Below are 16,387 nucleotides of genomic sequence, written 5' to 3'. Positions count from 1 at the left end.
CTTGAAGTGTTCTGGGCTTCCTGTTTTTATAGTGCTTCAAAATTAAAACTTAAAAAGTAACATGCTAGAGTTGAAAACCCCAAAATAGATATGTCTTGATATTATATCATAATAATGTGGCATTCTCAAAGCTCATTCATTAAGTGTCTAGAAATTTCCTAGAATGTATGACTTAAGAAAGCAAAACTGTTTAAGTGAAACCTCAGAGAAATTATAGCTTTATTATAAACATTAATAATTTCCTGTTCAAGACATGAATTTGGAGCAGAACACAGTAGGGCAAGAGGCATCCATTTGGCTGCAGTAATTCTAGGAGCCCTCTGGAACTTTCCGTCCAAAGATTGCAGCCAAAGCAGTATTATCCTGAAGCTACCAATTAGGATTTTGGCTCCCTAATTCTCCAGTTTCCTGGCTGCGGCAGACTTGGCAGTTATTCGGGGGGGTTGTTCTGTGGGTCTTCCCAGCAATTCTGTAAGAACTTTGCTCCCTGTATTAAACCCCTTTTGATTAAAATCCCTGGAGTGGTTTGGAATCTCCTTCTGACTAATACAAAGCTAATCCTTCCCTTTATATCACAAAGTAGAGATTATTCCCCCCCCCTTTATAGGGGAGGAATGTAAGGTTTCCTGATCATTTATTTCAGTGAGTTATTCCTACGTCTCTTACCCTCTTGACTTAAGGAAAAATGCTTATAGTTATATGAAGAAAGGTGGCTTATCATTGTGAGAAGGATGGGAAGTACTTAATCATAGATAAGAAAATATGTGAGATGCTTATTAAATAAACTGAAGAAGGCAGTCTTGGACTTCCTCTTTATTAATCTTCGGGTCTACATATTTGTAAGATAATCATACCTGCCGAAACCCATGATGCAGGAATTGTTTTTGTTATATGTTGATGCAGAGCACATGCCGTGGGCTATGAGAATGCATCTTACAGGTCTCCAGTCACAGGGAGTCTAATTGGGCAAAGGATGTGGTTACTGTGCCCTAAAACCTATCTGATAGGTTTGCCCTGAAGCCATGACGCTCAGTCAATGACTGAGGGCAGCAGGGTCAATAAGCGGGGCATGTCCAGGAGCCCCCTGATACTCTGACATCTGATTTGGCTTGAGTACTTCCTCATGGTCCAACTGGACCTTTCTCAGATGAGACCATCCTACAACCCTCTCTTCTCTCCTTCACTCAGCATTAGATTTGCATTAAGGTCCAGCAGTTTTCCTGGACTTCCTCCCATTTCCCCTCATGTGTATAGCTCCTAGTAAAGTTATTGGTGTTTAATCCCACTGTGGCATCAGCTTCTCAGAGGACCTGCACTAACACATATACTCAATACCAAAGGAATACAATCTCCTTCTCTGCAGTTGACCCCTAGGAATAAAGACACACTTCTAGGATGAACTATATATTATAGTCCAGCAGAGGATGAGATGGTTAGATAGCATCGTTGACTCAACAGACATGAGTTTGAACAAACTCCTGGAGATGGTGAAGGACATGTGAGCCTGACGTGCTTCAGTCCCTGGGGTCACAAAGTCCAGACATGACTGAGCGACTGAACAACAACAAATGCTTTAATACTTGTAGGAGATATCTTAAAATGCCTTTATAAGCATGTACTTGGCACCAGGTACTGATATAAAATTTTTTTATATATTTCTAGTGAGGTCATAATTTTACTAAAGCTGAAATTGTATGGACAACATATACATGTTAATTTTGGTCTTTCTATTGAGCCCTGGCTTAAAGCTCAACATTCAGAAAATGAAGATCATGGCATCTGGTCCCATCACTTCATGGCAAATAGATGGGGAAACAGCGGAAACAGTGTCAGACTTTGTTTTTTGGGGGCTCCAAAATCACTGCAGATGGTGACTGCAGCCATGACATTAAAAGATGCTTACTCCTTGAAAGGAAAGTTATGACCAACCTAGATAGCATATTAAAAAGCAGAGACATTACTTTGCCTACAAAGGTCCATCTAGTCAAGGCTATGGTTTTTCCAGTGGTCATGTATGGATGTGAGAGTTAGACTGTGAAGAAAGCTGAGCACTGAAGAATTGAATCTTATTAACTGTGGTTTAAAAGCTGTGGTTAAACTGTGGGCTCTCTCCTCTTGAGAGTCCCTTGGACAGCAAGGAGATCCAACCAGTCCATCCTAAAGAAGATCAGTCTTGGGTGTTCATCGGAAGGACTGATGCTGAAGCTGAAACTCCAACACTTTGGCCACCTCATGCGAAGATTTGACTCATTGGAAAAGACACTGATGCTGGGAGGGATTGGGGGCAGGAGGAGAAGGGGACGACAGATGGCTGGATGGCATCACTGACTCGATGGACATGAGTTTGAGTGAACTCTGGGAGTTGGTGTTGGACAGGGAGGCCTGGCGTGCTGCGATTCATGGGGTCACAAAGAGTCGGACACAACTGAATGACTGAACTGAATTGATTGAGCCCTGCCTACCATGTAGAAATAAAAATTTAACTTTATTCATGTTTTAAAACTTAGACTGATCTGACTATTTGTGTCATCCCATCAGTGCCCAATTTCTCTTGAATTAAAAGAAAAAAAAAAAAACAACAATGGTTTCTCTGACAGCTTCTCCTATTCCCCACCTCCAGTCCTGAAATGGTGGCCAGGCACAAAAGAGGGGATGTCACAAGGGAGCCTGCAGAGGAGGCAGAGACTCTGGGTCCCAGCTCCTCGCTTTCTGGTCTCTCCCGGCCTTCTCAGAATCCCGCGGGGCTAGTAGTGGCTGGCTTGCTCTCATCTTGGTTTCCACTGATGCGAGTCTCTGCCACATCCTCCATTCAGCCCCTAAGTCTGACAGTCCATTGCCGATATCTCCCATGGAGTTCACTTGGCCCTAACAGCTGGCATCATGATCAGACACCGGGTCTCATCTCAGTGTCCACACTGTGTGGGGATTAAGGGCAGCTGCAGCAGATAGTACTTCCAAAGTGACATGGCCATGCCCTAGTAGAAGAGGCAGGACTTTCGGGGTTTGAGTAGGGGGCAGGAGCATCAATACCTCCAATCCCACCCTTTGTGAAAGTTTTAAAAACTATTTACTTATTTAATTTCTTTGTCTGTGTCGGGTCTTAGCTGAGGCACATGGAGTCTTTGCTGCATCATGGGGGATCCTTTGTTGCCGTGCACAGGTTCTCTAGCTGTGGCTCACAGGTTTAATTGTTCTGGGTCATGTGGGATCTTAGTTCCTGGACCAGGGATTGAACCTTCATCCCCTGCATTGTGAGGCAGATTCTTAACCACTGGACCACCAGGGAAGTCCCCCTCCACGTAAGTTTCACCTCCCTAAAGCTCCTCTCCCTGCCCCCCTCACACCTCCTGCTCATGTACCCACACACACACATAGTTGACCAAACCTCTGAAGGGTGATGCCTACTTTCTTCCTCCTTTACTCCTTTCTTCCACCGTGTCCCCAAGCTTTCTCTCATGTCATATCCTTTCCGGACTTGAGACATTCCACTAAGCCTTAATGGAGAGTGGGGGGCCCCAGCTTCAGGATGTACACTGTGGGCAAGTAGGGTGCAGAGTGTGCGGTCTGCGTTCACAGGTCAGTACTGAGGTAGAGTGTATTTGGAACCAGCAGCTCCCATCCCTCACTTTGTCAGACAGCCTCCTGGTCCTACAGCTCCCTGTTATGTCAGGGGACAGTCTTCACGGAAGCTCAGCTGGAGTCTGTTCTTCCATCAGTGAGTGAGTAAACCATGTAACGCCCTGAAATAAATCTCCTGCCACTTAGGATAGCAACAGTGGATTCTGTTATCTGCTGCTGAACACTGCCGAAATCAACACTATATGGAAATTGCTTAGTTGTCTGTCTTTCTCATTTCGCTGTGGAGTTCCTTAAAGACAGGGCAGTGATTTCATTTTGGTAGCATCACTGATGAGCATCACACCTGGTGGGAACAACGAGGTGTCCTTCCTAAGGACGAGATAGTGTGGGGATGTGGGGCAGAGTCAACTAGCAGCTTTGTTGAAAGCCATAAACTTTTCATTCTTCATTCAAGGCCACCAGGATCACTGGGCCTCTCATTCATAGCTTTGCCTTAGCACTTGAAAAAAATATTTATTTTTATTAAAATATAGTTGAAATCAGTATAATACTTTTCACTTGAATGGTTAGTCAAATCAGATTTTAGATCACTTTTAAAAATATTTGAAGAAAATTCTGTGAAGAAGGGCCTGGCGATCAACTCCAGTATTCTTGGTGGAGAATTCTCTGAACAGAGGAGCCTGTAGGCTAGTCCATGTGGTCGAAAAAGAGTTGGACATGACTGAGCCACGAAACAACAATAGCAACATAGCTGATTTACAATGTTGTGTTAATTTCAGGTGTACAGCAAAGTGATTCAGCTATACATACACATACATATATTTCAGACCTTAACCTTTAGGTTATTACAGAATATTGAGTATAGTTCCTTATACAACTGGTCTTTGTTGGTTATCTGCTTTCTATATAGTGCCTTAGCATTTTATCCTTTACTGTCTATGTTCTAGCCATCATACTCTGGGTAAAAAGCCAATAAACTGTATTATTTCCATGATATGTTATTTGCTTATCATATTTCCTTGAAGTTGTGAATTTGTGATGCTTTATTTTCTGCTTTATTGACTATACCAAAGCCTTTGACTATGCGGATCACAATTAACTGTGGAAAATTCTGAAAGAGATGGGAATACCAGACCACCTGACCTGCCTCTTGAGAAACCTGTATGCAGGTCAGAAAGCAACAGTTAGAACTGGACATGGAACAACAGACTGATTCCAAATAGGAAAAGGAGTATGTCAAGGCTGTATATTGTCACCCTGCTTATTTAACTTCTATGAAGAGTACATCATGAGAAACATTGGGCTGGAGGAAGCACAGCTGGAATCAAGATTGCCAGGAGAAATATCAATAACCTGATATGCAGATGACAGCACCCTTATGGCAGAAAGTGAAGAAGAACTAAAGAGCCTCTTGATGAAAGAGAAAGAGGAGAGGGTAAAAGCTGGCTTAAAACCCAACATTCAGAAAAACTAAGATCATGGCATCTGGTCCCATCATTTCATGGCAAATAGATGGGGACACAGTGGAAACAGTGACAGACTTTATTTTTAGGGGGCTCCAAAATCACTGCAGATGGTGATTGCAGCCATGAAATTGAAAGAGGCTTACTCCTTGGAAGGAAAGTTATGACCAACCTAGACAGCATATTAAAAAGCAGAGACATTACTTTGCTGACAAAGGTCTGTCTAGTCAAGGCTATGGTTTTTCCAGTGGTCATGTATGGATGTGAGAGTTGGACTATAAAGAAAGCTGAGCGCTGGAGAACGGATGCTTTTGAACTGTGGTGTTGGAGAAGACTCTTGAGAGTCCCTTGTACCACAAGGAGATCCAACCAGTCCATCCTAAAGGAAATCAGTCCTGAATATTCATTGGAAGGACTGCTGCTGAAGCTGAAACTCCAGTACTTTGGCCACCTGATGTGAAGAACTGACTCATTTGAAAAGACCCTGATGCTGGGAAAGATTGAAGGCAGGAGGAGACAGAAGACAACAGAGGATGAGATGGTTGAATGGCATCACCGACTCAATGGGCATGAGATTGAGTAAACTCCAGGAGTTGGTGATGGACAGGAAAGCCTGGTGTGCTGCAGTCCATGGGCTCACAAAGAGTCAGGCACGAATGAGCAACTGAACTGACTGACTGATTTTCCAGTATGGTGCTTTTTGTCCCCAGGATGTAAGAGTTGGACTATAAATAAAGCTGAGTGCCGAAGGACAGATGCCTTTGAAGTGTAGTGTTGGAGTAGACTCTTTAGAGTCCCTTGGACTGCAAGGAGATCAAATCAGTCAATCCTAAAGAAATAGTCATGGGAAGGACTGATGCTGAAACTGAAATTCCAATACTTTGGCCATCAGATGCAAAGAACTGACTCATTGGAAAAGATCCTGATTCTGGGAAAGATTGAAGGCAGAAGGAGAAGGGGATGACAGAGGATAAGATGGTTGGATGGCATCACCGACTTGATGGACATGAGTTTGAGCAAGCTCTGGGAATCCTGGCATGCTGCAGTCCATGGGGTTGCCAAGAGTGGGACAGGACTGAGCAACTGAACTGAACTGATGGTGCTTTAAGTAGATATGTTATTTATATGAATTTCTTTTGTCTTTTGTGGGGTTTTCAGTTTATCTAAAAGTGATTTTATCACAGTTGTATCAAGTGTTAATCTTTTTTGTGAGAAATGTCAAACTCAGATGAACAAACATGGTAAGAATTTCATATGGTGTAAGAATTTTTATGGAAACAGTCTGATACATTCTGGATTGTTGTTACTATCAAATGAAATTGTCCTCAAATTTTCTTTGAAGAAGACAGTTACTTTAGGGAAGCTCTAGGGACTTTTTTCTCTCTTTCTCTCTTTAAATATTTATTTATTTGTCTGTGGCAAGTCTTAGTTGCAGCACATGGGATCTAGTTCCCTGACCAGGGATTGAACCTGGGCACACAGCATTGGGGGAGTGCAGAGTCTTAGTCTTTGGGTCACCAGAGAAGTCCCAAGATTTTCTCTTTATTGGTGATAGATACAAGGGTCAGTCTTCTAGATGGTGGTTGAGTATGTTTTAAAACATTTCATCTTGAAGAAGAACATTTATTTGTTCTAAAACTGTATTAACAACAATCCTGTAACTTTAATCCTAAATCACTAGCTTTTAATCAAGACCAAATCCTCTGCTCAGAAGGCAGTATTAAATCACATTTCATACTGAAATTTCAGATTTCTCCATTGTGTTGGGATTAAACTATGCTAATGGATTTAAAGATTTTAGAAGAGGGAGAGAAAAAAGGGAAAACATAGTAAGAAATTATTAGTAACTTCTTGGTCTCCTTCACTACACAATTCATGGTGCTAATCCCCTGACTACAAGAATAGTTGTTGCAGCGCTGATCTTGTTGATGCCTGCATGCATGCGTGTCAGTGTCGCTTTGAGTCTGACTCTTCGCAGCCCCATGGCCCACCAGGCTCCTCTGTCCATGGAATTTTCCAGGCAAGAGTACTGGAGTGGGTTGTCATTTCATACCTGCATACTGTTAAGGAGAATGACTGAGTTTGTTATGTTTCTGTAGCGGAATTGATTATATTTGTGTCAAATTACACACATCCTTTACACATTTAGTCATGGAACGTCCACAGCCTTGTCCCATCCTCCCCTCTCTGAGCTCCTCTTCCCTGCCCACTTCATCTTCCTTGCTTCCCTCTTTTTACTTTCAATCTTATTTTTTATTACAAAATACGATTTTACTAAGCCCCCTTCAGATCCTCAAACTAAGCAAATGAAATTTTGTCATCTTTATAGTTTGCCTACTCTCTGCCATTGATCAACAAAAAATTTTATAAAAAGGCATATTTGCATATGTATTGAAAACTAAACCCATAAAAGAATGTACAGTGGAAAAAAAACCAAGTTTTTTCTTCAGGCCCCCTGACTTTCTCAGTATTGTTTACTAGAAATACCATTATTAACTTTAAATATATATATTGCATATGTATATGTATACATATGAATGTCTGTGTATATTACATGTAAGGATTAGACATATATGTGTGTGTATATGTATATATAGGTAAGGAAATAGATTTTATTGTATGTGTGTGTATAGATACATACAGATACAGATTTGGATCTATATATGTGTGTGCAAGGATTGATGTATATTTTAAAGTTAATAATGATTGTTATTATATAGCCTTGATGTTTTCATCTAAAATTATAGTTTGGACTGCTTTTAATTCTTCATAGTATCATTGTATAGATAGACCATAATGTGGGCTTCTACTTTCTTTTATTAGATGTTTTTTCTTGTTTTCAAGATTCATTTGTTTGTTATTGAAAAGTATTAATCATTTTTAGCTATCAAATTATGCCTGATTGTATTTATTATTAATTAATTGCCTAGGTTATACCATGGTTAATTATCTCCTATTATTTTGAGTTCTACAGAGATTATGCTTTGTTCTTTACACACAGTGGACTGTATTGAATAAAAATTCTATCACTGGGTAAGTAACTTGTTTGATACTGCTGCTGCTGCTGCTGCTGCTAAGTCGCTTCAGTTGTGTCTGACTCTGTGCGACTCCGTAGACGGCAGCCCACCAGGCTCCCCCGTCCCTGGGATTCTCCAGGCAAGAACACTGGAGTGGATTGCCATTTCCTTCTCCATGTTTGATACTAGTGAAATCAAATCTATAAATTCTGTAATGATGTTATCTTAGAAAGACCCTTGATCTGTGAAGGATATTGTCTAAGTTGGAATTTGTTCAGTTACTGAGTTGTGTCTGACTCTTTGCAACCCCACGGACTGCAGCTCACCAGGCTCCTCTGTCCTCCACTATCTCCTGTGGTTTGCTCAGAATCATGTGCGTTGGCTCAGTGATGTTATCTAACAGTCTCACCCTCTGCCTCTCTCTTCTCCTTTTACCCTCAATCTTTCTCAGCATTGGAGTCTTTTCCAATGAGTCAGCTCTTCAACATTTTGTCCAAAGTATTGGAGCTTCAGCTTCAACATCAGTCCGTCCAATGAATATTCAGGACTGATTTCCTTTAGGATTGACTGGTTGGATCTCCTTGCAGGCCAAGGGACACTTGAGAGTCTTCTCCAACATCCTAATTCAAAAGTATCAGCTCTTTGGTGCTCACCCTTCTTTATGGTCCAACTCTCACATCTGTACATAGCTACTGAAAAAACCATAGCTTTGACTATACAAACTTTTGTCAGCAAAACGATGTCTCTACTTTTAAATAGCTGGCTAGGTTTGTCATAACTTTCCTTCCAAGGATAAGCGTCTTTTACTTTCACGGCTGCAGTCACCATCTGCAGTGATTTTGGAGCCAAGAAAAGAATATTTGCCACTGCTTCCACTTTTTCCCCTTCTATTTGCCATGAACTGATGCGACTGGATCCCATGATCTTAGCGTTTTGAATGTTGAATTTCAAGCCAAACTTTTCACTCTCCTCTTTTACCCTCAACAAGAGGCTCTTTAGTTCTTCTTCACTTTCTGCCATTAGTGTGATATCATCTGCATATCTGAGGTTGTTGATATTTCTCCCAGCAAATTTGATTCCAGCTTGTGAGTCATCCAGCCTTGCATTTTTGCATGATGTACTCTGCATATAAAGTAAATAAGCAGGGTGACAATATACAGCCTTGACATGCTTCTTTTTCAATTCTGAACCAGTCAACCAGTCAACTCTAACAGTCCAACTCTAACAGTTGCTTCTTGACCTGCCTACAGATTTCTCAGGAGATAGGTAAGGTGACAGGTGAGGCTGAAATTGTACCACATCACTATTTTTTAGCTTGTATGTCAATGTGCTTTCAAATGTAATAAACCAGTTTTGAGAGTACCTTCTATTTCCTATATGCTGGCTGAAAAGACAGGAGGAGGAAACCCACATCCATATGCATCACGTTTGAGTTGTTTCACAACAATGTCATTTGCCATAATAGACTCTTTTTCTCTTTTCTCCCAGCCCACCACCTTTCCCAACCCAACTATCAGATGTGGGAAATAGGAGGAAGAAGCTGTTATGCTTAAGAAGATGAGGGCTTTCTAGGTATATCAGCTCAGATAATGCAAGCTTCTGTGCAAGCAGATCCCCAATGCCAGAGATTTAGCACAGTGGAATTTAATTTGTACTGATGTCAGTTCAGTGCGTGTGGAGGGGGTAACTTTCCACACAGGGACTAAAGATTTGGTTCCTTCCATTTCGTGACTTTAGAGTCCTTTAGTTCTGGCCAGGAGACAGCAGTAGTATTTTAAAGAATGTCCGATGTTGCTTCAAAGTCAGTAGAAGCTGAACAATCAGCAGATTGCTGGAGAGGGAAGAAAGAAAGCAAGGCTGGCTGTTACGTGAGATGAATATTCAGTGTCACCATGCTCTGGCGAGCTGACCTTCCCAGTGGGGTCCTCTGCAGGAAGGTGAGTTTTTCCTTACAGATAGTGGTTGGTGAACACTGCCCACTCTGAGACTCTCCTTTTTCCATGATTCCATTGCTAACCAACTCTTTCTGACTCACACATTTTTCTTCCTAGCATAAGCCTGCCATATCCAGGAGGCTGCAGGCCATACTGATTCAGGATGGAGTTCTAAGCAGCACCCTAGAGCAAGCTCTAGTTCCTCTGCCAACCCCATCCCCCTCCAACAGTGAGGGCCCCTGCAGAGTGCTCACTTTGAGTACCTGGTGAATATGGCTCACACTTCAAACTTAACAAGATTCATCACTGAAACAGTTCTAAAGAATGCAGAGAAGATGGAGACATACAACCATGAAGCGTCAATGACATTTATATCATGTAGGCCATGTATGTATCCACAACACATAAATATGTCTCATGAACCTATTTAGGGCTGGGTCATTAAGGTTCCCATTTCCAGAACTACATTCCCTCCCTTCAGTGGTTATGTCAAGATATTCATGTAACTTTTAAAAAGTGCTAATTTGTTTATTTATTATTTTATTTATTTTTTATCACTATTCCTACTTGTTTTTCCTCTCTTGTATTATTTTGATGTAAATCAGTTCATCTGTGAATATGTCAGTGTATATCTCTAAAAGATAGGGATCTATTTTAAGAAAATTTTACTGGAGTACAGTTGATTTATAATATTGTGTTATTATCTGCTGCACAGCAAAGTGAGTCAGTTATACGTATACATATATCCACACTTTTTTAGATTCTTTTCCCATATAGGTCATTACAGAGTATTGAGTAGAGTTCCCTGTATAGCAGGTTGGCTCATTATCTGTTTTATGTATAGCAGTGTGTATATGTCAATCCCAATCTCCCAGTTTATCCCTCCCACTCTTATCCCCTGGTAACCATAAGTTTGTTTTCTACATCTGCAATTCTACTTCTGTTTTGTAAACAAGTTTATCTGTGCCCTTTTTTAAGATTCCACATATAGGCAGTATCTGCTGCTACTAAGTCATGTCAGTCATGCCCCATAGACGGCAGCCCACCAGGCTCCCCCATCCCTGGGATTCTCCAGGCAAGAACACTGGAGTGGGTTGCCATTTCCTTCTCCAATGCATGAAAGTGAAAAGTGAAAGTCAAGTCGCTCAGTCATGTCCGACTCTTTGCGACCCCATGGACTGTAGCCCACCAGGCTCCCCCGTCCATGGGATTTTCCAGGCAAGAGTCCTGGAGTGGGGTGCCATTGCCTTCTCCGTATCACGTGACATTAAGCAGCATCACATGATATTAATCTGTCTGGCTTGCTTCACTCAGTGTGACACCCTCTAGGTCCATCCACGTTGCTGCGAATGGCGCTCTTTCTTTCCTCTCAAGGCTGAGTGACGCTGCATTGCGTATATGCACCGCATCTTCCTGACCCGCTCCTCTGCTGATGGGCGTCTAGGTTGCTCCCATGTCCTGGCTACTGTAAATAGTGCTGCAATGAACACTGAGGTGCACGTATCTTTTCAAATTATGGTTTTCTCAGGGTATATGCCTTGGAGTGGGATGGCAGGAGCATATGGTAGCTCTATTTTCAGTTTTTTTAAGGAGCCTCCATACTATTCTCCCTAGTAACTGCACCAATTTACATGCCCACTAACAGTGGAAAATGGTTCCCTATTCTCCACACCCTCACCAGCATTTACTGTGTGTAGACTTTGTGATGATTGCCATTCTGACCATTATTCTGAGTTGATACTTTATTGTAGTTTTGATTTGCATTTCTCTAATAATTAGCAGTCTTGAATATATTTTCATGTGTCTGTGGGCCATCTGAAGGTTTACTCGAAACCCATTTTTAACATCACCACAGTACCATTATTACATCTAAAATGCATGGCATTTGTGAAATAATAGAGAAAACATATGTTGATCGAAACCCATTTTTAACATCACCACAATACCATTATCACATTTAAAATATTACTAATAACATCACCAAGTATCCAGTAGGTATTAAAACCTCCAAGCATCTCATAAATGTCACAAATTTTTTTTATAGTTTTTTGAATCTGGATCTGATTGGTTCATTGATTACAATTAGTTGATTTCTCTTTTAAGCGTCTCCCCTGTGTTTCTTTTTTCCTTGTTATTTACTTGTTGAAGAAGTCTGAATTCAATTTTTAAAATTCTTTAAATGTCTTTGCATTTGACTTTCCATAGGGTTCCAAAAGCCTTAGCTCTCAGAGCCCTTTGGCCTCCTTAACAGGAGCCCCTGCTTCTCTGCCTCGGGACAAGAGGTTGGTTTCTAAGGGCTTCAGACACCTCGCCGGTGCCCACTCTTCCCTGTCCCCCTCCCACTCTCTGTCCAAGTGACCCAGAGGACATCCACTCTTAGGCATCATTAAAGATGGCGTGTTGCAACATTTAGTAAGGTGTTCTATGCCAAGCAAACAAAAACTCTGTAAATGTTTCTGGTAGGAAATTAAGTAGGTCTGTGAGAAATGATTTGGTTAAACAGAGCCATTTTCCATGAAGCGAATGCATGGCATTTGTGAAATAATAGAGAAAATATATATTGATCTCTTTTGGTTCCTGACACAGAGCTCTTGAAAGCCTACTATGACCATCGGGAACACCTTCTGTTCTTATATTTGGTCGCTGACCCCGGTTCCTGACACAGGGCTCCAACCCCCTGAGAATCCCCTGAGTAATAGCAGTGTCTTTTGCTCTGTCGAGGTGACTCCAGGTGGGCTCCTGAAAGGCTCCTGATTGAGGGCTGGTCATCAGCAAGCCAAAGCCAGGATCAGAAGTTTGGAATGTTCAGCCGCACCTCGAATCTCCTGAAAGGTAATTGAGGCTGGAAAAGAAGCTACTGACTCATGCCTACATGAGGAAGCCTCTATAAAAATCCCCAAAGTTTGGCAAGCTTTCAGGGTGGGGAACACATGCTGAGAGGAGGGTGGTGAGTTCAGACAGGCATGGAATCCCTGTGCCCTTTGCCACATACCTGGCCCGATGCATCTCTTCCACGTGGGTGTTCATCTGGATCCTTCATCATACCCTTTATAGTAAACTGGTAAATGGTAAGTAAACTCTATGAGTTCTGTAAGCTGCTCTAGCCAATTAATTGAACCTGAGGAGGGGTTCCTGGGAACACAGGTCCAGATGACAGCTAATTTGCACAGATATCACATTTTTTAAAATATTTATTTGTATTTATTTGACTGTGCAGGGTCTTAGTTGCAGCATGTGAGATCTTTAGTTTCGGCATGCGAACTCAGCTGTGGGATATGGGATCTAGTCCAGCTACAGGGATGGAACCCGGACCCCCTGCATTGGGAGTGCAGAGTCTTAACCACTGGACTGCCAGGGAAGTCCCAGATATCATATCTCTATTCTAAAGAATTAAAAAATATAACTGATATAAAAATATAACTGATATAAAAATATAACTGATAATATAACAGGAGCACTGTTCAGGGATGGCCTCACCATATTTGGTGAAATGATACTAGGAGGGAAAGCTCCCTGAATTTGCACAGGTATCAGAATTTTACTTATATGCTTATGTCTCACATCACTCACCAACCCTCAGATACAGAGACATTTTCATAATAATTCATTTGATGACTGTATATACTTCCCACAGGTGCCCTTCAGAGATTCTGAGAATCTCCCAACTTACCTCCCATCCCAGACTAATCCCTGAAGTTTTCCACTACCCACATGTGTCTGTATCCAGCAGAAGGTCAATGACTATGACTTTGACCATTGTTCATTGTTCAAAGGTTTGATCCACAACTTTTAAAAAGTATGTACAAATGTGCTTTATTCCTCGTATCCTGTGCTTGGGCAAAACTCTCCAGCATCACCTGAAACAAGGGCAGGCTTGTCACATGCACTTAGTAACATGACATGTCTCCACCTACGGCTGCTGGTAATTACTCTCTCTGTCAAAGAGAACATTTCTCCTCCGCGTGACTTCATCTGCCGGCTGCGGCTGAAAAGCTGATCCCACAACTCCATGGGCTCCAGAACCTCTCATTTTAACAGGACACGTGCCAAGTGCATAGGAATGAGGCGACGCTGAAGACGCACAGATGACAAAGTGTTGCCCCCGGGAAGCTCCTCCGGGGGGTGGGGGGCGGGGCGGGAATGGCGACATCCACTGCTAGCGGAAGCTTGGGTTACTCTACACAAGGGCTTAGCAATAGGCCTCTGTGTCACAGGAGCACCAGGCCACTGTGACTTGACATCTCAGACCCCAGACCTCCCCATCTCTCACTGGAAGCCCCCTGATAGGTAAATGTGTCAGATGTGCAGACACAATAATGGATATTAATAGGTGCGTGTTGGTTTCATTCATTCACAGGACACCTTTCTTTTGAGCATCTCTTTTGGTTTTACTAGGAACCAGGTGCTCTGAATCAAAGCTGAATAAAACCTACTTCCTTCTCTGGAGGAACCCAAGGTCCAGCGTGGGGGAGGCGACATACCCAGGGTGCGGTGACAGAGGCGTCTGTGGGGAATGATAAGACCAGAAGGCGAACCCAGAAATCAGGTTGGGGAGGCAGGGAAAGCAGCCCAGAGACAGTAAGACTGGTACTGTCTGAAGTTCTGATGCTTTTTATTTCCTGGAGATGACCCTAGTGGAGGAAATCACCAGCAGAATGGGACAGGTAAATTGAGTGAATATTTCAGAGAGAGGGGAATTGGGGATGATTCAAATCACAATATTTGAGTGATATTTTTTGGACAAAAGATTATTTTTAATTTTACATAGAATCTACAAGAATTACAGTGAACTCTGTTAGAGGGATAGAAACTCCCATGCTTTTTCCTCTTGAGGTAGAGGTAGATAGATGACATTATTCAGCTCTCACCTTCCATCTCTGGGCGTGTGTGCACGCTAAGCAGCTTCAGATGTGTCCAGCTCTTTGTGACCCCCATGGACTGTAACCTGCCAGGCTCCTCTGTCCATGGGATTCTCCAGGTAAGAACACTGGAGTGAGTTGCCATTCCCTTCTCCAGGGGATCGTCCCGTGGGATCGAACACGTGTCTCCTGCATTGGCAGGCAGATTCTTTACCATTAGCGCCTCCTAACCAGCAGCTATTCTCTTTATTTATTTCTATTCAGCTGGCAGGAGACAAGGCTGGGTGGTTTGAGGCTTGAGTCCTTCTCTCCCAGAGAAGGCCTTGAGACGCCCCCTAGTGGAGAACCAAGGATGATTATGGTGAAGGCAACCCAGCTCAGCCCACGGTGCAGGGAAGACTGAAGCCCCTGGCATCTTTGGTTATTAGCACCGCCTGTGTGCTGGGCGGGCACCAGCATTTACACGCTGGCACTGCTTGCAGTGGGAGGAAAGTCTGTGTTGTTTTTATTGTTTTCTGAAAAATGGAGTTGTGGTAGGGCTACCATTTTATTACTCAGTGATGTCCCCTGGAAGATGAAGGCAACCCGAGAGAGATGTAAAGGATTGGTGGTTGGGGCCCTGAAGGGGTTTATTCACATGGTGAAAAGAGAAGCTGCTTGAGAAAATGAGTCATCTTAAGACACAAGAGGGCCATGGTGTTGAGGTTTATTCTAGGGCCAAAGAAAGTGTGGGAGGGAGGGAAGGTTTTGAGAACCGTATAATGTTTGCCATCTGAATTTTTTTCTAATTTTTTGAGCACTCGTTATGGCATCTTAGCTCCTCAGCCAGGGATCGACCCCTGCACCCCTTGCCTCAGCAGCACAGAGTCTTAACTGGACCACTAGGGAAGTCCTCATCTGAATTTTCTATAAGAATCTTAAGACAACACTGTTATCAAACAAAAACATGGTACCCAATAACAAAACAACAACCCCATTAAAAAATGTGCAAAAGACTTGACTAGATATTTCTCCAAAATATGGATGGCCAATATACACATGAAAAGATGCTCAAACATCACTAATTATCAGGAAAACACTAATTATCAGGAAAACGTAAATAAAAATCGCAATGAGATAGCTCACACCCATTAGGATGTCTACTATCAAAAAACCAGAAAACAAGTGTTGGAAAGGACACAAGGAAATTGAAACTCTCTCAGTCGTAAAAAAGAATGAAATAATGCCATTTGCAGCAATATAGATGGACCCAGAGATCATGCTACATGGTTCTTTCTTATCCAGAGGCTTCACCACTTTCTGGCCAGGCTGGAGGAGGTAGAATCTTTGGCAAAAATGGCAATTTCAGAGCTGGGTCATTCAGTCATTGTCCTCAGAGGCACTGTTCCCTTTCAGAGATGTTAACGGACCACCTAGCAAAGGTCCTCCTGCTTCTCAAAGGCCCTCTCACCCTCTCCTCTCCTCAGGCGCCTCTAGTGACACAAAGGAACCAGGCCTAACCCTTCGAAGCCAGAGATTCCAAAACCTGACTGTTC

Source organism: Capra hircus, chromosome 28, assembly GCF_001704415.2.
Source record: "Capra hircus breed San Clemente chromosome 28, ASM170441v1, whole genome shotgun sequence".
In the NCBI taxonomy this organism is placed as follows: Eukaryota; Metazoa; Chordata; class Mammalia; order Artiodactyla; family Bovidae; genus Capra; species Capra hircus.
Note: the sequence above shows the minus strand (reverse complement) of the source record.